This window comes from Lepidochelys olivacea, assembly GCF_965140295.1.
Source record: "Lepidochelys olivacea isolate rLepOli2 genome assembly, chromosome: 3".
Classification (NCBI taxonomy): Eukaryota; Metazoa; Chordata; order Testudines; family Cheloniidae; genus Lepidochelys; species Lepidochelys olivacea.
This window is the reverse complement of record NC_140413.1, coordinates 42642714-42665242: the sequence shown is the minus strand read 5'-3', so window position 1 is coordinate 42665242 and position 22529 is coordinate 42642714. Positions and strand designations below refer to the sequence as shown.

At 41.5% G+C, this 22529-nt stretch overlaps 1 protein-coding gene across 1 annotated transcript in view; it reads left to right on the top strand.

Annotated features, from left to right (window-relative positions):
• CSMD1 (CUB and Sushi multiple domains 1) overlaps positions 1 to 22529 on the top strand; it is a 2028540-nt gene that overhangs the window by 1816213 nt on the left and 189798 nt on the right. The window lies entirely within an intron of this gene.

The window sequence follows — 22529 nt, the reverse complement described above, 5'->3', positions numbered from 1 at the left end:
ATTGCACCCCAGAGGGAAAATATTTCTTTGTTGTCTTGTGAAGGTTTAAGCACATGTGCCTAATTTAAACATTTGCAGGATAACCAATAAAAGGTTCTCCTGTGTTTTCACCGTGGTATTTCATACCATGTGATATTGTAACATTTTTAAAATATGCTTTAAAAATATTTGTGGTAAATTTAAGCATTCACAAGGAAACACTGAAAATCTTTTGATTATTCACATTACATATGAAACTTTAATGTGTTTAAAATTTCAGGATTTAAGAACATACATTAATTATATGCGAAAAAAGTATAGGTATGTGTCCCATCTATTTTTGTATATTCATACAAAAACAAGTGAAAATATCTTTAAAACCTGACAAGCAACAACTTACATATTTATGATGACAATCCTGTAAGCAAAGTTTTCCAGACATTTGGGGTGTGGGGGGGTGTTAAGATTGTGTTTGCGGTTTTTTATATATTTGATGGCAAAAAACAATCACAAAACTGTTGAAACAAAAAGAGCTAAGAAAAATCAAAATCATAATTGTACAATTCCTTCTTTGATGTCCAGCAAACTTATGAAATGAGGGTCTATCATAAAAGAGAAGCTGTTCCTGAAATTTGAAGAGAACTTCAATTTGAGGGAGATTGGAGAGCAGTCAAAAATCAAACTTTTCACAAGAAATTAGTTGTAACTTTTTCTGGGGAGGGACTGGCAGCCCTCCATAATTTCAAAGTATATATTATTTACAGTGGACATCACTGAAAACTAAGCACTCATTGTGATATAAGATTAATACTTCTTTGTACTGTATATATTATTGAATGTTACCCCAGTTTGCACAAAATGATTGTTGAGTAGCATGTAATTGCTAAAGACATCTGACTATGACTGTATTAATAATCTTAACATGATAAACATTAACTTGTCCCAGTTTCTTTGGTCCTCCTGTAAAGAAAGTAGCATGTAGGGCTAAGACCTCTACACTTGTAGGGATGATGTCCACTGCTTGCAGAGAAGAAGCCATTCTCTCCGAGGCCCTCTATGAGCCTGGCCAATCTGCCACTAATAATCATGGACTTTTGTTTTTCCAGTACTCACCTAAATGTATTCTAAATATAGAAAAGATAATACCAAACTCAATACTGCAGTACTGCATTTGGTTACTTTTTAATGGTATTCACTGCAGAATATTATGTAAATAAAAATGTTGTGTGTTGAGTTTTAACTTTTATATCAATGGATTCAGGATCACATTAGATACTCGTGTGCGCGTGTGTGTTAGTGTGTATGCACTTATGCACACAAACTCTGTTAAAAAAACATTATTATGGTGGCAAAATCAAGCACTCAGAGGTTAGGAAATGCCAGAATTAAGGTTGCCAAAGTAATATCTTGAGTTTTCTTTCTTTTTTTTTTCTTTTTTTTAAAAAGGAAAGCTTGAATACCCTTGGTATGGCAACTTCCACCTTTTCATGTTCTCTGTATATATATCTTCTTAATATATGTTCCATTCTATGTATCCGATGAAGTGGGCTATAGCCCACGAAAGCTTATGCTCAAATAAATTTGTTAGTCTCTAAGGTGCCACAAATACTCCTGTTCTAAAACCCACTGAATTTCATCATGTGACATCATACTGATGGCTAATTGGGTCATCAGCATTTTGTAAGAACCTTTATATCCACCACACAGACCTCTGCAACTTGAGCTAAGGGTGTAACCGACAGCAGTAATGAATTAGCACTCTGCGTGGACCAGCACTAAATAGGGATGAGACACACTTTGCTAGTGGATGCACAGATATTTGCTGGCAGCAGAGGACATGTGAGATTCAGGAATCTTGGGTTCTGTCTATTCCAGATTCTAGAGGGTAGTGTGCTTTGATGGGCACAGCCTCTTCTGCCCGTCCCCCCTCCCACCCCCAAAAACAAACAAACCCTTGATCCCTTCTGCCTTATTCTTTCCCATGTGTCTGTTTGCCAGTCCTGTCTCTTCTCCATCCCAGTCATCCTCCCAGTCCCATTCTTCTCACTTAGACAATCCCAGTTGCCACTTCTCAGGCTTCCCATCCCAGTCTCCTTGCCTAGACATGCCTAATCTCCCTCTCTGGACTCCCCATCCCAGTGTCTTCTGGCTCCCAGTCTGTTTGATCCCCTCCTGGCCACATTCTCCTTGCCCATAAATTCCCAGTAGCGCCCTTGCCCAGTCTTCTTGTCCAAATTTAACATCTCCATTGGACTCCAGTCACACACCCTCCTGACCATGCTACCCATCCTCAAGGGCTCGCAGTCCTCCTCCCTAGCCTACTCATTCAACCTCAGCCTCCCTCCCCACCCCTTTCCTGTTTCCTTTTCCCAGTCTCCCACATTGCTGGCTCCCTGTCCCAGTCTTTGTCCAGACAGTGCCTGTTCTACCCCTGCAAGCCAATGCCCAGTTCCCCCTCCTCTAGTCCCTAGACTCCAGTCTCATTTCCTTCCCCCAGGCACCTTAGATTAATCTACTCTTCTCTTCCCCTCCGCATTTGAATCAAATAGCTTCCTCCTGGGCCCAGCAGGGGGTCAATGAGAGCACAGGAGAGACAGATCCTTGCTCTCAGTTCTTGTGTCTGGACCTGGCCTTGGCACAGTCCTCAGCAGCCCAGAGCTGCAGTTGTAGATAAAGTCCTGCTCAGCGCAAATGGAATCATCAGAGATTTTAGCTGTCTAGCAAGTCTCTATTGAGCATGTGTGAACTGTGATTTTTTTCAAAGGTTTATAGGTTGTCCAAATTTATGTGGATTGATAGAGGGACAACAAAAGGCAAATCTCTGACATACAGGCTACCCCTCTACCAAATTTCAAATCCCTTCTCCAAAGCGTAGGGGTGCTAGAGTGCTTCAAGAAAAAGGATTCCAGAATGTTTATCTTGAGAAAAACAATGCATTTTTCCTTACTTATTCTCAGAAATAGCTGGATTGTTTTGGCTGAATGTTTTATTTTATTTATTTATTTATTAAAATCAGCCTGGGGTAGATATCCAGCATATAACATTTCAGCCTGAACAGTTAAAGTTCGGCAAAGTTGTAAAAAAACTGAAAACAGGGTCTTTTAATGGTAAGTGTCAGACAATCTTAATAATTGGAGGTGCTATCAGTCCCCCTATAATATGTATGTATATGTATTATTGGGAATATAAGGTGGGGAAATGAGTCATATGTGCACCTAATTTGGGCTTAATCAGCTTTCACCTTTATTTATAAAATGTCAGGCAAAATGATTGCCACTTATAGCATCTGAACATATATTTATGTCAGATGATAAACAGCTAAGACAGAATGGGTAAGGGGACAAGTTATCAAATTCTGGAGTACCAGGAAGTTCTCCTGTATTCCATGATGGTTGTTGCTGCCTCTTGTTCTTCAGTCTCATTTCTTCCATTTCCGGTCTGGTATATCTCCAGTTTTGGTCTCACTGACCAGGCTTCTTGTGCATATCCACATTACAAATTCATTAGTGTTTCTCTAATCAGCATTAAGCATTGTATTCTGCATAACTAGTACAATACATAAGGAATATTGCTTTCCTACTTACAATTGTTGACTGATATCTTTTTAATGGAAAAGGCACAGAGAAGGGAAAAAAAATGATTAAGGGTATGGAACAGCTTCCATATGAGGAGAGATTAAAAGACTATGATTGTTCAGCTTCAAAAAGAGATGACTACGGGGGGATATGAAAGAGGTGTATAAAATCAAGAATAGTGTGGAGAAAGTGAATTAGGAAGTTTTATTTACATCTTCACAAAAAACAAGAACCAGGGGGCAATCAATGGAATTAATAGACCAGAGGTTTAAAACAAACAAAAGGAAGTACTTCTTCACACAATGCACAGTCAATTTGTGGAACTCATTGCCAGGGGATATTGTGAAGACCAAAAATATAGCTGTGTTAAAAAAAGAATTAGAGAAGTTTATGGAGGATAGATCCATCAATGGCTGTTAGCCAAGATGGTCAGAGATGGAACACCATGCTCTGGATGTTCCTAAGCCTCTAACTGCCAGAAGCTAGGAGTGAACAACAGGGGTGGATCACTTGATTATTGCCCTGTTCTATTCATTCCCTCTGAAGCTTCTGGCATTGGCCACCGTTGGAAGACAGGATACTGGGGTAGGTGGACCATTGGTCTGACCTAATATGGTCATTCCTATGGTCTTATGTAACTCTTTCAGAACAAAGAAATTTTTTATTTGTATATTGTTGTTCCTTTGACACAAGTATCCCATTCTGACAGTAATGTTGCCCCTCTGCCAAGTGGAAAGAGACATCCAGGGCCTTGCAGGTCAGCATCCCAGTAGAGAAGAAATCAGTGGCTTGGAGTCTTCATGTATTCTAAGTATTAAATTGCTTTATTGTCACACATACACCAATCCTGAAATGAGATGGGCAAACAACATGCAGGGCAATCCCTTCTTCTGGGAATCTCAGCTTGATAACAATGCCCAGTTTGTAGGGAGAACTCTACCTCAATAATTGACTTTAATCAGAGCCCAAGTCAGAAAGCAAACTCTCCTTCTGCTTTCTCTCTTCACTTTGTGTTGCTTATATGGCTCACAGTGGTTTTAGCTGACCAGAGTGTCTGACCCCAGTATTTTCCATACATATAAACACACAAACCAGTGAACCAGGAAGTACATAATGAAAGCACCTACACATCCGATGAAGTGAGCTGTAGCTCACAAAAGCTCATGCTCAAATAAATTGGTTAGTCTCTAAGGTGCCACAAGTACTCCTTTTCTTTTTGCAAATACAGACTAACACGGCTGTTACTCTGAAACATTTCAATCAATGGCGGTTGTTTTTAGAACAGGATGAACTGTTCACATGTGAATTTCATTAGCACCTCATAAGGCTGCTTTTTTTCCTTTCCTCCTTTTTAAACTAATAATGTAATCCTTCTGCCCATCAGAGTTGGCCGCTACAAGGGCCAGGTTCTGTATCTAGTGGTTCCATTCCAATAACACAATGTAACACCAGCTCAAGCCCCCACCCAGTGACCTGGGACAAATATATACCACCCCCGCTGGGCGCCTCCAAGAGACAATACTTCCCCTCTCACAAGCACAGAGTTTGAGTGTAGCAAAAGCCTTTTAATAACAAAGAGAAACAATGTGGCATTATGTTGGGGAAACACCACCAACAGGATTCATAACACAACCCATGAGCAAAAAAAACACCCCAAGCAAATTAGGGCATGTCCTTTCCCTTTGGTGCTTGAGTCCAGCAACCCAAAAGTCCAACAACCCCAAAGTCTCTGTCCCTGGTCAGCGCAGCCCCAGAGTTTGAAAGTTTATCTGCAGAGTTTTACCTCCCAACCTGGGTGGAGATGGGGGGGGGGGGGTTAAGGGGCACCTTACATGATCTAAAGTCGATTGCCCCACCTCTCCATAGGGCTCCGCTCCGCTCCACTAGCCATCCCACAAATCGCTCTACTCTGCCTGCCGCCCCCATGAGCTGCTCCAGGCATCCCACAAACTGCTCTGCTAGCCATCCCACGAGTTGCTCCACACTATATCTTCAGGCTCCCCCACTACTTAACACAACACTCAGTGATTTCAGCTCTTAGTAAGTTTACCTCTTTTGTGATTTCAGCTTATAGTAGGGGAGCCTCAGTGCTGGTGCACCATTGGCCCAAAGTGAATTCAGCTCAGTAGCCTGTAACTAGACTCCTAATAGAATCAAAATTAGCTCTGATATTCCACAGTGGAGAGAGCAGAAAGTGCAATTAGCATGTAAGGCCCTCACCTGGGGGCCCATACCACCAGGTATTAATACCTATCCCCAGCCTCTCTCCACTCACTGAGTTTTGGAACCCATGACCCTTGCCTAGCGAGTGCTGCTTAGTTGATGGTGAGTCCCTCCATCATAACAAAAGGCCAAGTACAGTTCCACTGTCCTTGAGTCACACAATCAGGATAATAACAGTTGATTCCTGCCCCAATAACAGAGAAACTGGGGCTCCTACTGCAGCCAAAGTGACCATCTAGGTTTGGTGGGTGTGCCTATGCAAATGAGATCAGCCCCTGAAGTTCTTTTCCACAACCCACCATGACTCGCCACCAAATGTCAGGGTAGAGCTCATCCTGACTCTGCTTACAATAAGAAAGCCCTATGAACCAAAATTTTGTTCTCACTTATATTTTAATTGTGTTGTTTAGTCAGTGCTAGATTTGTCCTGAGGTATTAAATGTTTTTGACAGTCAGCAAGCAGTAATTGCACCAAAAATCCAGCTTTTGTTTGGAGTTTACAGTGATAGCAACAACTTAACTCTTGGCCATTTCAAGAAAAACACAAAAGTCTGAAAAAGAAACTGGAAGATTCATATAAAAACTATAGAGATTTGAGGAGCTTCTGATAATGGTTAGTCATCTGTAACAAAACAAGAGAGTAGCTGGCTTTCTACAATTCTTGCAGATGTTGTGGCAGCTATTGGCTCTCTCTGAGCCCAGCAATTCTTGCTGTTTCTTTGTAGTCCTTTGAGATATTGTAGATGAATCTCACCCACTCTGTAGTTGACAGCTTTCCCCTGAAGTGTGAATAGATTTGGTGATTTCATTGCTTTCTCTGTAGTGTTGTTCAATGCAATTCAGGTATATTGGTTTTAAAAGTTACCCATAATTGTTCATTTCAGTTCTTGACTGTTTTACTTATGAACTCTTATACATTCAGTCAATAGTAAACATGGTTATTGGTTTTATTTTTATGTAAAATATGTTGTAATAATTAAATTATGTGTAGTAGGCATGATGATTCGGACAACCAAAACATTCTATTGTAAATCGGACTTTTAGCATGAGCCAAAGTGGATGCATCTCTGAGGAGAAAGGTTTAGGCTATTCTTTCTTGGAGCTATTGTGCATTTTTTAAACTTGAGATTGCTACTGGAGAAACATTCCGCTCAGATGTAGTGAAGCCTGCAGTGATTTCAGCACTTTTGTACTATAGGTGGGAATTGGTCTTGGCAATGGTATTAAGAAAAGAACTTGAAGTAAGAAAAGAGAAAAAGGGGAGAAAATTAAGTGAAAATATGTGACACTGTAATTAATTAAATAATGTGCAAGCCTACACTATTACAATTCATTTTATACAAATGTTCAAATTGAAATAATTCTAAATTACTGTGGATTATAAACCAAGACTAATGAGTTTTCCATTTTCTTTTTTCTTATTAAAAAAAATTTGTATAGCACAACAAATATAGATGATATTTACAGACACAACTAAAACATGTTCCTTCACTCTGAAGAACTTGACATCCAAATAAGACAGGTGAGACAAATGCAAGACAAGGTGTTCTTAGGTGTTCAGGCCAGAAGGGACCATTGTGATCATCTGTCTGACCTCTATAATACAAGCTATAGACCTTCCCTGAATAGAAACTTTGCTTAAGTAGAGCATATCTTTTAGACAAAAGTCCAATCTTGATTTAAAAATTGCCAGAGATGAGAATCCTGCACAACCCTTGGTAAATTGTTGCAATTGCTTATTATCCTCAGTTAAAAATAGTATCTTATTTTCAATCTGAATTTGTCTAGGTTCAACTTCCAGTCATGGGATCTTGTTGTGCCTTTGTCTGCTAGACTGAAGAATCCATTATCAAATTTGTGTTCCCTATGTACGTACTTATAAACTGTGATCATATCACCCCTCTTTCGTAAAATAAATAAACTGTTGATGATGGATTCTCCCATTGTGTTCGATGGATGAGCTACAGTCATTCATTGAGGGTCCTGAGATGAAACCAAAGTCCAGTATCAGACCTGCAGTCCCATCCACAAGTTCCACAGGTGAAGACAGTTGTAGATGAATGTGTGCTGCTTTTACCTTTATGCCTCACACATCTCTTTTTGATTGTAGCAGTCCATGAGGTCTTGAAATCTTTCAGTCTGAAGTGGCAGAGCTGCTGCCATCAGGTCTTATCATGGGCTAAGAGCTCCAAGGTGTTCTTGTCAACATTGCAAGATTGATGGTTGGCCGCAAGAGTGTCTTTGTAATGTTTTCTTAGTCTGCCCCTAAAGTGGGTTCTGATCTGTAATTCTCTATGAAAGGCAGCCTTCAATATTCTATTGTCAGACAAACAGACCACATGATCATACCATCTCAGCTGCATTATCACTATAAAAGCTTCAGTACCTGTGATGTTGCAGCACTCAAGGACGTCAGTAATTGGAAAGAAATCTTGCCATTTAATTCCCATTATCTATGTTAGGGGGCTTATTCCTTCATCCACTTAATTTCCTGGTCCTTCTCGCATGAACAGAGAGCAACAATACCTGAAGTCCAAAAGTGCAAACAATTCGAAACTCCAGCAACCATGATTCCAGTTTCCTTCCTTAGTGTCCCCCTTCCCAGCCCTGACACCAAGGAGCCTTACCTGTGTCCCTGTTGCCATTCCTGCCCTTAGCTAAACGTGATTCCAATTTGCCTACCCCCATTCCCTGTTCCTATTTCCCCCCCACTTCCTGATTGACTGCAGACTATATAGTAAAACTTGAGTTCTGCTTAGCTATACCTTAACCAATCATTTTACTGAAATTTAACTAACCAATCCTAACATATTGTAACATGATTATGTAACCAATTTATATCCCACCACCTTAATTAGTTTACACCCAGCAAAATTAATTATACAGCAGACAGAAACAATCACAGAACCAGACAGATTATACAGACAAACAATAGGGAAATGGGGACTACAGTGATAGAACAACAAAGAAATGAGGATTTCACATCCCAGCTATTGATAAGTGAGTTCTTGCCAGACAGGATGCTATCAAACTAAGTTTCCTTTTACATCTTCCAGGCACTTCCCTTTCCCTGGAGGCAATAGGCATTATCAGGACAGGAGTGTATTTCTAACAGCCCAATAGCACCTGATTTCAATGTGACTAGGTTGGAATGTGAGGATGTGACCGGTCACTTCCCAGCTTATGGCTGCCTCTGCTGCTTAGCCAAAGTCCTTAGCCTAAGCACAGGGCCTCAGACTGTCACAGTAAGAGAAGGCCCTTACACTGGCAGACAGTGATTTTGATTCTTTCTTTTATATCTCTGTAACTAGCTAAGTGATAAGAATACACCTAAATTCTTTGAATATAGGCCTTTACAGACAGGCCTGAATATCTGTGTCCTAACAATCTGCAGTAGACATCATAGATGGAATTGGTCCAAAGTGTTTTATGTGGAATTGATAAGTAGTCCATGTATAGCAGCCCTAGAGGAGGGTGGTGATGATGATGGTGTGGTAAATATCAATTTTTGTTTGCAGCCTGACATCCTGTTCATTTCAGAGACCATGCTGAAGTTTTCCAAAGCATCACTGGCTGCACCAATGTGCTTTTGTCACGGTTCCTCCCCCACTCTGAACTCTAGGGTACAGATGTGGGGACCTGCATGAAAAACCTCCTAAGCTTATCTTTACCAGCTTAGGTCAAAACTTCCCCAAGGTACAAAATATTACATCCGTTATCCTTGGACTGGCCGCTACCACCACCAAACTAATACTGGTTACTGGGGAAGAGCTGTTTGGACGCATCCTTCCCCCCAAAATACTTCCCAAAACCTTGCACCCCGCTTCCTGGACAAGGTTTGGTAAAAAGCCTCACCAATTTGCCTAGGTGACTACAGACCCAGACCCTTGGATCTTAAGAACAATGAACAATCCTCCCAACACTTGCACCCCCCCTTTCCTGGGAAATGTTGGATAAAAAGCCTCACCAATTTGCATAGGTGACCACAGACCCAAACCCTTGGATCTGAGAACAATGAAAAAGCATTCAGTGTTTTACAAGAAGACTTTTAATAAAAAATAGAAGTAAATAGAAATAAAGAAATCCCCCCTGTAAAATCAGGATGGTAGATATCTTACAGGGTAATTAGATTCAAAAACATAGAGAACCCCTCTAGGCAAAACCTTAAGTTACAAAAAAGATACACAGACAGAAATAGTTATTCTATTCAGCACAATTCTTTTCTCAGCCATTTAAAGAAATCATAATCTAACACATACCTAGCTAGATTACTTACTAAAAGTTCTAAGACTCCATTCCTGTTCTGTCCCTGGCCAAGACGACTACAGACAGACCCAGACCCTTTGTTTCTCTCCCTCCTCCCAGCTTTTGAAAGTATCTTGTCTCCTCATTGGTCATTTTGGTCAGGTGCCAGCGAGGTTACCTTTAGCTTCTTAACCCTTTACAGGTGAGAGGAGCTTTCCCCTGGCCAGGAGGGATTTCAAAGGGGTTTACCCTTCCCTTTATATTTATGACACGCCCCCCAAATCTCAGCTAGGGTGAAACACTGGCTGGGATTTCTTCCTGGAGCTCTAGGAAAACAGAGTTAATAAGACACATGCATCTCTAAATATACTACCAAGTACATAAAGACTAACAATATTTTCCACATCTCAAGGACGATTTTAACCAGTTGATTCTGGGAAACTTTCACGGGAGAGTGCATCAGCCACTTTGTTAGAAGCTCCTGAGATGTGTTGGATGTCGAAATCAAAATCTTGGAGAGCTATACTCCACCGAAGAAGTTTTTTGTTAGTTTCTTTGACGGTGTGAAGCCACTTTAGTGCAGCATGGTCGGTTTGCAGGTGGAAACGCCGTCCCCAAACATATGGGCGTAGCTTTTCCAGAGCGTAGACAATGGCATAACATTCTTTTTCAGTGACTGACCAGTTGCTTTCCCTCTCAGACAGTTTTTTGCTGAGAAACACTACAGGGTGGAATTCTTGATCAGGTCCTTTCTGCATTAAAACTGCTCCCACACCACGCTCGGATGCATCTGTGGTTACTAGGAACGGTTTGTCAAAGTCTGGGGCCCTTAGTACAGGGTCAGACATGAGTGTCGCTTTAAGCTTGTTAAAGGCCTTCTGACACTTTCCGGTCCACTGAACAGCATTTGGCTGTTTCTTTTTGGTTAGGTCTGTCAGTGGGGCAGCGATTTGGCTGTAGTGCGGTACAAATCGTCTGTAATAACCGGCCAAGCCTAAGAAGGATTGAACCTGTTTCTTTGACTTTGGGACAGGCCACTTTTGGATAGCATCCACTTTGGCCTGTAGGGGGCTGATAGTTCCTTGACTCACCTGCTGTCCAAGGTAAGTCACTCTGTTTAGGCCTATTTGACACTTCTTAGCCTTAACAGTTAGTCCTGCCTCCCTTATGCGCTCAAGGACTTTTTGTAGATGTTCCAGGTGGTCTGCCCAGGAATCCGAAAATATGGCCACATCGTCAAGGTAGGCGACTGCATATTCTCCTAATCCCGCTAGGAGACCATCTACAAGTCTTTGGAAAGTGGCGGGTGCATTTCGCAGCCCGAAAGGGAGTACATTAAATTCATACAGCCCGAGATGTGTGATGAAGGCTGACCTTTTCCTTGGCAGATTCATCTAGCGGTACCTGCCAGTACCCCTTGGTTAAGTCCAAGGTAGAGATGAACTGGGCCCGTCCCAGTTTCTCTAATAGTTCATCAGTGCGTGGCATTGGATAGTTGTCTGGGCGAGTTACAGCATTTAGCTTACGGTAGTCCACGCAAAAACGTATTTCCCCATCTGGTTTGGGAACTAGAACCACTGGAGATGCCCATGCACTTTCAGAGGGGCGGATTACACCCATCTGTAACATATCCTGGATCTCCCGTTCTATAGCAGTTTTAGCTTGAGGAGACACCCGGTAAGGGTGGACCCTAATTGGGTGAGCATTACCTGTGTCAATGGAGTGGTATGCCCGTTCAGTCAGTCCTGGGGTGGCTGAGAACGTTGGCGCGTAGCTAGTGCACAGCTCCTGGATCTGCTGTCGCTGCATATGCCCAAGGGTCATGGAGAGGTTCACCTCTTCCACACCACCAGCACATTTCCCTTCGTAATAGACACCTTCAGGCCACTCAGCGTCGTCTCCTCCCTGGGCTGTAAACTGACAAATCTTTAATTCTCTGGAATAAAAGGGCTTTAGAGAATTAATATGATACACCTTAGGCTTTCGGTTGGAGGTGGGGAATGCTATGAGATAATTAACAGCTCCCAGGCGCTCCTGGACCACGAATGGCCCTTCCCACAATGCTTCCATTTTATGGGCCTGGAGCGCCTTTAAGACCATGACCTGGTCTCCTACTTTGAAGGAACGCTCTCTGGCATGTTTATCATACCAGGCTTTTTGCTCTTTTTGAGCATCCTGTAAGTTTTCTCTAGCAAGGGCTAAAGAGGTTCGGAGGGTGTTTTGTAGGTTGGTTACAAAGTCCAGAATGTTAGTTCCTGGAGAAGGTGTAAATCCCTCCCATTGCTGCTTCACCAACTGCAATGGCCCCTTAACCTCACGGCCATATACAAGTTCAAATGGGGAAAACCCTAAACTGGGATGTGGTACAGCTCTGTAGGCAAAGAGCAACTGCTGCAATACTAGGTCCCAATCATTGGAGTGCTCATTTACGAATTTACGTATCATGGCCCCCAAAGTTCCATTAAACTTCTCCACCATGCCATTTGTTTGATGATGGTAAGGAGTGGCAACCAAGTGATTTACCCCATGAGCTTCCCAAAGGTTTTTCATAGTTCCTGCCAGGAAATTAGTCCCTGCATCTGTGAGGATGTCGGAGGGCCAACCTACCCTGGCAAAAATGTCTGCTAGTGCCTGGCACACACTTTTAGCCCTGGTGTTGCTTAGAGCTACTGCTTCCGGCCATCGGGTGGCAAAATCCATGAAAGTCAGTATGTACTGCTTTCCTCTGGGTGTCTTTTTCGGAAAAGGACCCAGAATATCCACAGCTACTCGCTGAAATGGAACTTCAATGATGGGGAGTGGCTGGAGAGGAGCTTTGACCTGGTCTTGGGGTTTTCCCACTCTTTGGCACACCTCACAAGACTGGACATAGGTAGAAACATCCTTGCCCATTCCCTCCCAGTGGAATGACCCCCCCAAACGGTCTTTGGTCCTGTTCACCCCAGCATGGCCACTAGGGTGATCATGGGCTAAGCTCAAGAGCTTGGCCCGGTATTTAGTTGGAACTACCAACTGTCTCTGAGGATGCCAGTCTTCCTGGTGTCCCCCAGAAAGAGTTTCCTTGTATAAAAGTCCTCTTTCTACAACAAACCTGGATCGATTAGAAGAGCTGAGAGGCGGTGGGTTGCTCCGTGCCACCGTCCAAGCTCTCTGGAGGCTTTCATCTGCTTCTTGTTCGGTCTGGAACTGTTCCCTTGATGCTGGAGACATCAGTTCCTCATGGGATTGTGGACCTAGGCTTGGTCCCTCTGGAAGCGATATAGGGGATGGAGCTGTTTCTGTTGACTGTGAACCGCTCTCCGCTGGTGCACTATGTTGGGATTCAGGCTCCGGCTGAGCCTCTTGTGTAGGGTTATCGGCTGCTGCCAGTTCAGGTTCGGTGGGGCCCTCTGGTGTTGAGGTTGCAAGTACTGGATTCAGTGCTGGCACGGGGTCTGGTGTTGGTTGTTTGGCTGGTTCCGGTTCTGGGACTGGTTCCGTCTGGGTCTCTGGGACTGGATCCACTACTGCTGTTGCAGACATTGGCCTGGGGTCCGGGTCCATCACCTCTGACCGGGCCCTGATAGAAGTTTCCGGAACAGAGCTAGGCCTCATGGCTTGTTTAGCCTGGCTGCGGGTGACCGTTCCCACCCTCTTGGCCTGCTTCACGTGATTGGCCAAGTCTTCCCCCAACAGCATGGGGATGGGATAATCATCATAGACTGCAAAAGTCCACATTCCTGACCAGCCCTTGTACTGGACAGGCAACTTGGCTGTAGGCAAATTGAAAGAGTTGGACTTGAAGGGTTGAATCGTCACTTGGATCTCTGGGTTGATTAAATTGGGGTCCACTAAGGAAGCATGGATAGCTGACACTTGTGCTCCGGTGTCCCTCCACGCGGTGACCTTCTTCCCGCCCACACTCACAGTTTCCCTCCGCTCCAAGGATATCTGGGAGGTATCTGGGCCTGTGGACCTCTGGTGTGATTCCGGTGCAATGAACTGTAATCTGTTGGGGTTCTTGGGGCAGTTGGCCTTTACATGCCCCAGCTCGTTACATTTAAAACATCGTCCAGCTGACGGGTCACCGGGGCGAGGTGGGTTGCTGGAGAATGGGGTGGTGGGACGATAAGGGGTCTGGAGGGTTCTTTGGGAGGTAGGTGGGGCTTTGCGCGGCCCCCGGTAATAGGGTGTGGTCTGGGGTGGTCCCTTCTGGTCTCCGCTCCAACTGCGACCAGTTTTCTTCTTCTCTGCCACCTCCACCCATCTGGCTCCAATCTCTCCTGCCTCGATTACAGTTTTGGGTTTCCCATCTAGGATGTATCTTTCTATTTCCTCAGGAACACCCTCTAAGAATTGTTCCATTTGCATTAGGAAGGGCAAATTTACTGGAGATTCAACACTTGCTCCTGATATCCAGGCATCCCAATGTTTCACAATGTGGTAGGCATGTCAGGTAAATGACATGTCTGGTTTCCACCTTAGGGCTCGGAACCTCCGACGAGACTGCTCGGGTGTTATCCCCATTCTGACTCTCGCCTTGGATTTAAACAGTTCATACTTGTTCATATGTTCTTGAGGCATTTCAGCTGCCACCTCAGCTAAGGGTCCACTGAGCTGCGGCCTCAGCTCTACTATGTATTGGTCAGTAGAGATGTTGTACCCAAGGCAGGCCCTTTCGAAGTTTTCTAAGAAGGCCTCAGTATCATCACCTGCCTTGTAGGTGGGGAACTTTCTGGGATGGGAAGTGGTACCTGGAGAAGGATTGCTAGGGTTTGTTGGTATATTCTGCTGGGCCTTTATCCTCTCCATCTCCTCCACATGCTTCCTTGCCTCCATTTCCCTCTTGTGGGCAGCCTCCTGTACCTCCTTCTCCAGCCGCATGAGTTCTATCTGTCTTTCATGTTCCCTTTGTTTTTCCTCAGCCTGAAATTTGGCTAATTCCAGCTGTAGTCGAGCCGAGGATTTGGCCATTCTAACCTCTCTGTTTTTAACTAACTTTACACCCGAGGTTTAGAAATAAACAAACAAAACTTGGCTGTAAAATTTTGCTGTGCTGGAATAGAATACCTATTCTCTGATAGTGATTGTCAGCCTACAGAAAAAGACAATTCCCTTGTCTCTGCTCTGGGCCCAAATTAAAGCAAAAAACCTCCAACTACTTGGAAACCTGCTTACCCAGCCCAAAGAAAAAAAAAATTCTTTTCAAACCTGTGCTCCTTGTAAAACAAAAAAAAATCAAAATCCTAAAAAAAACCCTGCCACTTTTGTCTCCAGGCAAATGGGTAGAGCACACACCCCCTATTTACTTTTAGGAAGAAAAGAAAAAAAAAACCTCTGGGTTGGAAGACTGTGAATTTCCCTGCAGGAGTTAAGTACCCTGCCTCCAGGCAAAGAAAACCTGCAATTCACAAGATAATCCCCTTTTGTCTCTGCTTGGCCACAAAGCAGAGAGAAACCAAGCTGCTTTCAGTTTCAAAGCTGCTTCCTGGACTTCCTAAAAATTCCTTTTTAAAATCTGTATTTCTAGTTCAAAAAATCTCAACTGGATCTCAAAATGATTTCAGGTTAATCCCACCACTGTGCCACCATGTCACGGTTCCTCCCCCACTCTGAACTCTAGGGTACAGATGTGGGGACCTGCATGAAAAAACCTCCTAAGCTTATCTTTACCAGCTTAGGTCAAAACTTCCCCAAGGTACAAAATATTACATCCGTTATCCTTGGACTGGCCGCTACCACCACCAAACTAATACTGGTTACTGGGGAAGAGCTGTTTGGACGCGTCCTTCCCCCCAAAATACTTCCTAAAACCTTGCACCCCGCTTCCTGGACAAGGTTTGGTAAAAAGCCTCACCAATTTACCTAGGTGACTACAGACCCAGACCCTTGGATCTTAAGAACAATGAACAATCCTCCCAACACTTGCACCCCCCTTTCCTGGGAAATGTTGGATAAAAAGCCTCACCAATTTGCATAGGTGACCACAGACCCAAACCCTTGGATCTGAGAACAATGAAAAAGCATTCAGTGTTTTACAAGAAGACTTTTAATAAAAAATAGAAGTAAATAGAAATAAAGAAATCCCCCCTGTAAAATCAGGATGGTAGATATCTTACAGGGTAATTAGATTCAAAAACATAGAGAACCCCTCTAGGCAAAACCTTAAGTTACAAAAAAGATACACAGACAGAAATAGTTATTCTATTCAGCACAATTCTTTTCTCAGCCATTTAAAGAAATCATAATCTAACACATACCTAGCTAGATTACTTACTAAAAGTTCTAAGACTTCATTCCTGTTCTGTCCCTGGCCAAGACGACTACAGACAGACCCAGACCCTTTGTTTCTCTCCCTCCTCCCAGCTTTTGAAAGTATCTTGTCTCCTCATTGGTCATTTTGGTCAGGTGCCAGCGAGGTTACCTTTAGCTTCTTAACCCTTTACAGGTGAGAGGAGCTTTCCCCTGACCAGGAGGGATTTCAAAGGGGTTTACCCTTCCCTTTATATTTATGACAGCTTTGTAATATCATCATCATTCATTGAACCTTGTGAAACAACACAGCCAAGGTAGCAAAATTTTTCAATGACCTTGAGTGGCATCTTGTCAGTGGACACAAATGGAGAAGTTGCAGTACTTTCTGGTTGAGACTGGACCATGACTTCTATCTTTAGTCTGAGTGTTAGGAAAAAAAAACAAGTTGCTGAATGCGCAAAAGGCAGTCAGTGAGAAACGGAATATCCTTGAGGATATGGGCCAATAAAGGACAATCATCAGCGAACAGTAATTCATGAACAATTGTCTTCAAAACTGCTGTCTTTGCATGCAGATAATGCAAATTAAGGACATCTCTATCTATACGGTATTGCATGTGAATGCCATAATCAATGTCTCTGAATGCATCTATTAGAACTGTTGCAAACACGATGCTAAATAAAGTTAGCACAAGAATGCAGCCTTGTTCTACTGGTAACAAAGAGTTTTGATAAGCAGCCATGGTCAAGGACACGAACTGCATTCCTGCCTGAAAAGATTTAATAATGTTGACAAACATTTCATAGGAACCAAACTTGTGGCGGACTGCCATCTCAATTTATAGAATCAAAGGCCTTAATAAGATCAACAAAAACTACATATAGATCTTGATTCTTCTCATAACATTTTTCCTGAATTTGCCAAAGTGCAAAGATTATATCTGAAGTACCATTCCCAGTACACTGGCTTTCAGGCAGTATCTTCTCTGCAAATTGATCAATTAGCCATTTTAGCATGACTTGCTCGAGTATCTTTCCTGCTGTAGCAAGGAGCGAGAAGCCACTATGTTTATCACAGGATGTGTACTTGCCTTCCCTTTTGTAGAGGTGAATAATGTCGACAACTTAAGTTCCCATGGCACAGCCTCCTTTTCCCAAAACTTTCAGTAGAGGTCAGCGAGCTTCCTGTTCATGGCCCTCATATCTGAAGATCCCTGCAGGGAATACAATCTGGACCCACTGCTTTGCCATTTGATATTTGCTTGACAGCTTTCCATACTTCAGATATGTTCAGTGGAATTGAGAGTTGGTCTCAAATTGGAAATTGTTCAAGATCATCAAGCACTGGTGCTGACATTGTGGCCAGGCAGTTCAGAATTTTTATTAAAGTGTTCAGGCCATCTTTTCAGAATTTGTCCATGTTTGGTCAGCAACAGCGACTCATCTTCATTCCAAATACGGCTAATACCATTAGAATGTGGGCTGTACATGGTCTTCAGCTCATCAGAAAACCATTTGAAATTTTTTTGGTCTCCCACTGATTTAAGCTACTCAGCTCTAATTTTCCATCAGCTGTCCTTCATAGATTGAGTTATAAATTATGTTAAGCTAAATAGAGGGCAGCAGTACAGGAAATGGAGAACATTAGAATTATTGATGATGAGAAGAAAGGATTACTTTTAGAGATGGATTTCAAGAATGGAGTTGAAGGAACTGATGTTTGGCAGATAACTGCTGAGCTGTTCAAAATGATCTGGAACTTTCATTTATATGTCTGAAATTTTCCAGGCCTTTCAAGGCCTGATTTCATCTTGAAGATTAATTTTATTTGGACAGTTTGAGTAAAAATGGTCCAGCCACTTGGGAATAAGAGGAAAACCAAAGAAATACACTTTTTCTGTTGTGAAAAAAAAAAAAAAAACAAGTTGTATGATGTTTTCTGAACAGCTTCTGTGCTGATGTAACTCAGAGTCTAAAGTTGAATTTTGGCAATGAAACCACCCATGCTGAGTGTGACATTTTTGAGTGATCCTGTGAAAAGTTGGTTTAGCTTTGAATGACATTTTTGATCATTGATAACTGTACTTCATGCAGCCTTAATATTTTATTAATATATATACTTGTGCTTATGGTATTTTCCTCTCTCTTTGTAATATTTTCCTTCTCCTTTAGAGCTTGATCCTGCACCACCGAAGTCAATAAAGTTTTGTCACTGGTGCAGGATTATCCTCTTATTTATCTCAATTAGCATGTCAGTATTCAACAAAACAGACAAAAACTTTTTTTGAGGAGAGATTTTAGCAGTATTTGTTTTATTTTTGTCTGGTTTCCAGTGTAATTCTGTATGATAGACTTAACTAATTAGTCCCATATTTTTTGTAGCATGCATTCTTTGTGTGTCCCATTTGTTACCAGTGCTGAAACCCTCATACTTCTGAGGCATCAACTATACGAGTGGGTCAAAAGGAAGCCTCTTTCTCTCTGACACTGCATTATAATATTCTCAGCTGGATGCAACATTTTACATAATATACAGCCTCAGAAGATTATTTATAAAGCCATATTTCCATTTGCTTTGTAATAAGGAGTATAAGTAGAGTTTACTTGGCTGATTCTGGGATAAACACATGTAATTGCTCCAGAAAGCCTGGACACAGCTGTTGTGGAACATAAAAAGGTACCTTGTCTTGTTATTTTTTTCTGTGACTATTCATTTCCATCTCTTTTAAAAGGTGCCTCTGTAGATGGGGGTTTTAGTACATATAGAATAATTTACATCTCTAGGGTAGTAAATTCAGCATTCCAAAGGAATGCTACTTTTGAAGAGTATGTCTAACATATTCAGACACCAGAACACTGCTTATTATAATTTTAGTGCAGAACTTAAGCATGTGTAATGAGGATTCATCTTTGTAGCCTCAGTGTGCACCCAGGGAAAACACATGAAAGAACTAAATCAGTGAGCATAAGAATAACTTCTTCAAATTCTTCCTCTTCTTTATTTATTCCTTGTGATTTTAGGTTTGTTTGACTGGTGTTGTTAGCATCTAGTTTCCATCCATGATTATGTTATTTCATTTCAATATATACATCCTTTTTTTTTTTTTTTTTTTTTTTGAGAACTAAGAAGTCAATTAACATTTCTAAAAAAACAGATATATGTGAATGGTATTCTCCTCAAAGGGAATGTTCCTGTGACTCTTGTTAGTTCATAAAAAGAACCCAAACCACTCTTTTCATCTTAGCTGTACAAGTACTATCATTACATCGGTCTCCTGTGAGTGAAAACAGAGTTTGTGAGATAAATTCCCCTCAGACAAAAAGCATCCCATTTATAACTGCCTGATTATCAAAGCTGCCCTTCTTGATGGTTCTTGTAGTAAATGGTTCACTTCCCTTTCCCCAATCCCCTCATTATCTCTGCTTTTGGTTTTGATGTACCACTTCAGTGTACACTACATCACTCCAGATCTAATGATATATATATATATTACATTCTAAAATTGTTTATTAGCTCATTGAATGTGAGGGACTAGGTTTTGTGTATTTGGGGATCAGTTGAATTCAACTTTTTAATTTATAGCAGACCTGCAAACAGTGCACAAGAGTGTTTGACAATCAAACAACAAATTCAGTCGCTAGAGAAGGGTGAGAGAGAAACAGAAAATAAGTGGAGGAGAGGAGAGGCATACAAAATGTGGCATCAAAGAGGAGGAGAGGAAAGTAAAGAGAAGACAACATGTAAAAATATTTCTCAGTATCTTGATATTTTTAGTAAGTTTTGTGTCAACACACTGAAGTGAACTGCATAGACACAGCCAACATCTCCTATCAGTTAAGGAGAAGAAATACAGCATTAAATCCGGAAAATATTGGATCTGCCTGAGTCACTTGGCATGTGGTGTTGACACATCAAAAGACAGGAAAGTGTAAGTATGATAGGATGTCAGGTTGTAGGACCCTGATTCAAGGTGCAAGGATATTTCATTGACTTTTGCTGACTGTTAGACAGAACAGGTGAGTCTTATTCGCTCCAATTTAGCAGGACAAAAGGTAAATACTCTCTAAGGTCCTCCTGATGGGAGGACTTGACAAGGGCAGACCCCATTGATTTCAGTGGGGCTTCATGTGGGTGCAGCTATCTATCTATGCAGAGTTACTTGTCATATGAGGATCTCAGACATGAGAAAAGAAATATTTTAGTGATGAGCTGAATTCTTCCCAGAAAGTATTGTTTTCAGAAGATTCTGTTCAGACATATGCTAAAGATGTCTAAATCACAGTGCCTGAGCTTGTGAAACTAAAGAAAGAAAGAAACTTGAATGAAGTGATTTTTTTTAATTGTTTACATTTTGCTGCGGATACAGGCAGAGTAGGATTAAGGCATAAGCTAATTAAGCTACAGCTTAGGGCCTCACAATATGAGGGGCCTCTAAAAAAGAAAAAACTTACTCAATTTCAAATTTTATCAAAATTGGTTGATAAATAAAGGAGACATGGGAAAAATAAGATATAGACATTTTTGTTCAAAGATGACAAAAATAAACACATTTGGCTACACAAATATCCTTACCTGACCCTTAGCCTTCACTAATTGTTCATTATGGACAGGTGGGAGTCCAGGGCTGAGAAAAAAAACATAATTGCACTTGTAAAATTAATATTTCTATGAGTAAATCTGCTATCAGTCTCTTAAATGTAGTATTTTGTTGGCCAGCTGCTACTGGTAAATTTCTGACCATGTCTTCATAACTTATTTAAATAAATAAGACAACTGTTGTTCCTACACTCCTTTATGGATGTGAAACCTATCGACAGCCCCCTTAAGAGTCTGGAGAGGTACCACCAATGATGCCTCCAGAAGATCCTTCGTGTCAATTGGCAAGATCACGGCACTAATGCCAGCATCCTCACTGAAGCCAATGTCACTCGCATTGAAGCAATGATCCTCATGCACCAACTTTGCTGGGCTGATGCCAGGCTCTCACCTTCCAAAACAAGTCCTCTACTCTCAGCTCACCTATGGTCAGAGATTCCATGGTGGTCAGAGGAAACACTACAAAGACACACTGAAAGCATATCTTAAGAAAACTGTGCACACCATACATTCCACCACATCCAAGAGTTACTACTTTTTCTTCAGCTAAACAGTTATGCAAAATGCTCTGTTAAAATGAACAGACTATAAATATAAATAGCTAATCATGAAATATTTTCTATGAGACTTAATATTGTATACTGGTTCTTTATAGTTCAGAGATTCTTAGTTGCTAAATTTTGCCTCTTTCTCCCTAGCTTTTTAAAAAAATAATGTAGAAAAAATAAGCTCGATTTAGGAGATGAAGAGAGAGTAGAGATCCTTGTGTTTATCCTTTTTAGAATCTGTAAAGGACTCAAATACACTGGTGATGAGTACAATATAAATACCTTGACTGATAGGTAGTTAACAGGTAATGTACTTCTAACAGATCATTTATTCCAACATCCTTCTTGGCGGTAGTTAGTGTGATTGTATCTGGCTGAAGAACATACTAGAGTATCTTCAAATGTTATAATAAAGATGAAGCCAATATTGTCCAACAAAAGCAGATCCATGTGCTGTGATTCATACATCTGTTTACATTAGTATTACCAGCATCACATTGTTTATTACTATTATAAAATAGTAATAGTTATTTTTTAATAATATCGTGTCATGGATTTGCATGACATTTTATAGAACAAATAAAGACACAATCCCAAAAGAGCTTACAATACAATATGCCCCTAGGGCAAGGATGATGCAGAGCTGGTTATTACTTGGGGAGGTCGTTACTGGCTTCACCTTCTACTCATCCCACACTGCCATCTTTGGAGTGTTTTATATCCCAGGAATGAGTGCACTGAGGGAGTAATCCCTGTGCTCAGTTATAGCCCTTTTTACTGCGCAGGAACACATAGGGAGGGGGCTTCATCTTCCCTTTCACACATTGAACACCCATGGAGCAACAGGGCACAGGCTGGCCCCTAAGGTAGTATTAAATATAGTAAGTAACATCAAACTTATATATTATCTACATTTTCAGAATATATATACAAAAATGAACATTAAATTGTGCATCTAATTTGCATGACTCATTATTATGATTTCAAGCACGATCACAGGAATGGTATATGTAAATGACCTATTACCCATCCAAAGTAATCTTCATGCTTATTTACTGCAATAATAGGTAAAATATTAAAAATTAGGTGTGCAATTAGAGATACATATTTTGTACACACATGTGCACAA